The sequence below is a fragment of the Triticum dicoccoides genome, chromosome 2A (genome assembly GCF_002162155.2).
Source record: "Triticum dicoccoides isolate Atlit2015 ecotype Zavitan chromosome 2A, WEW_v2.0, whole genome shotgun sequence".
Taxonomy (NCBI): domain Eukaryota; kingdom Viridiplantae; phylum Streptophyta; class Magnoliopsida; order Poales; family Poaceae; genus Triticum; species Triticum dicoccoides.
Window position 1 is genome coordinate 42,007,596 of NC_041382.1, and position 2,585 is coordinate 42,010,180.

Genomic DNA, 2,585 nt, shown 5'->3' on the forward strand with positions numbered 1-2,585 from the left:
GTGGCCCAGCCCAAATTTGTTGTTTTTTTGCCTATTTTAGTGTTTCAAAGAAAAGGAATATCAAACGGAGTCGAAACGGAACGAAATCAACTGGAGAAGTTATTTTTGAAAGGAAAGCTACCGGAAAAGCTTGGAGTGCACGTCGGGAAAGAAGGGAGGTGCCCACGAGGGTGGGGGGCGCGCCCCCTGCCTCGTGGCCCCCCTTCGGTCCACCGACGTACTCCTTTCACCCATATATACCCACGTATCCTAAAACTTCCAGAACAGAGAATAGATCGGGAGTTCCGCCGCCGCAAGCCTCTGTAGCCACCAAAAACCAATCGGGACCCTGTTCCGGCACCCTGCCGGAGGAGGGAACCCTCACCGGTGGCCATCTTCATCATCCCGGCGCTCTCCATGACGAGGAGGGAGTAGTTCACCCTCGGGGTTGAGGGTATGTACCAGTAGCTATGTGTTTGATCTCTCTCTCTCTCTCTCGTGTTCTTGATTTGGCACGATCTTGATGTATCGCGAGCTTTGCTATTATAGTTGGATCTTATGTCTCTTCTCTCCCTCTTCTCTCTTGTAATGGATTGAGTTTTCCCCTTGAAGTAATCTTATCGGATTGAGTCTTTAAAGATTTGAGAACACTTGATGTATGTCTTGCCGTGCGTATCTGTGGTGACAATGGGATATCACGTGATTCACTTGATGTATGTTTTGGTGATCAACTTGCGGGTTCCGCCCATGAACCTATGCATAGGGGTTGGCACACGTTTTCGTCGTGATTCTCTGGTAGAAACTTTGGGGCACTCTTTGAGGTTCTATGTGTTGGTTCGAGTAGATGAATTGAGATTGTGTGATGCATATCGTATAATCATACCCACGGATACTTGAGGTGACATTGGAGTATCTAGGTGACATTAGGGTTTTGGATGATTTGTGTCTTAAGGTGTTATTCTAGTACGAACTCTAGGGCTGTTTGTGACACTTATAGGAATAGCCCAACATATTGATTGGAAAGAATAATTTTAAAGTGGTTTCGTACCCTACCATAATCTCTTCGTTTGTTCTCCGCTATTACTGATTTTGGAGTGACTCTTTGTTGCATGTTGAGGGATAGTTATATGATCCAGTTATGTTATTATTGTTGAGAGAACTTGCAGTAGTGAAAGTATGAACCCTAGGCCTTGTTTCCTATCATTTTGCAATACCGTTTACACTCACTTTTATCATCAGTTACCTTGCTGTTTTTATATTTTCAGATTACAAAAACCTATATCTGCCATCCATATTGCACTTGTATCACCATCTCTTCGCCGAACTAGTGCACCTATACAATTTACCATTGTATTGGGTGTGTTGGGGACACAAGAGACTCTTTGTTATTTGGTTGCAGGGTTGCTTGAGAGAGACCATCTTCATCCTACGCCTCCCACGGATTGATAAACCTTAGGTCATCCACTTGAGGGAAATTTGCTACTGTCCTACAAACCTCTACACTTGGAGGCCCCACAACGTTTACAAGAAGAAGGTTGCGTAGTAGACATCACGTACCGCTCGTCGTACACCATCTTAACCGTCGTCTTGTGAGCCCTCATCCGTAGTGGCAGCAGCATCTGTGAAAATCAATAACCAAAGCATAATTAGCAAAGACATAATAGTTAGCAACTTGTTTTCATCAATTCGAAAGATTTGGTTTAAAATGGTAATTACCACTCCATTCTCAATGAAACGGGCACGGTGATGCTTGTCGAACCTAGGGTCAAGCATGGTGTACTTCGTGCCGATGTCGCCCGCAAGAGGTGGCTTCCTAAAAGAATTGCATAAGCATATCAAAAGATTTTTCAACATGAACTAGGGTTCATCATTATCTACGAAACATATCAATGCATAACAAAGGTTAATCACATCCAACAGAACCTATGAGTTCAATCTTCGAATAATAATATATCAAGATTATCATGAACATGAACTAAATATAATACATATATCAAGAACTAAATAAAATACATATATCAAGATGCAATCACCATGGTTCAAATGCATCATATCACATATTTCTCCAACAAAATCCAACATGCATCATCTCATATTTTGTTAAAAAACAAAAAAACATGAACTAGGGTTCATCTTGAGGATTCATACACTACATATAACAAATATATCCAATATTCATCTCCAATATTCATCATACACTACATCCAATACTTGCATCATAGCATAGGAACATGCATCATCTATCATAACAAATGCCTCCAACATCCATCATATAAAACATTCAAATCAAATATGAACTAGGGTTCATCTTAACTCAACCATACCAACTAGTCAATAGAGTTCATATCTAACACAATATAACTTCTAGAATCAACCTAAATAAATCCTAGGGTTAAAAAAATATTCACTCTAGTTCAAAAAAGGAGTGATTTGAATCGAATAATGCGACGAATCGAAAGGTGTTTTATTAAAACTAATTGGAGGGATTGAAAGAGCTTACCTTGCTTTCTTCGGGGCCATCTCGATCCACAAAATCCGTGAAGAAACGAAGAAGATTGGAGGGGGGAGTGGAGGGGATGAGAGAGGGCGAGTTGGAGGAACTGCTC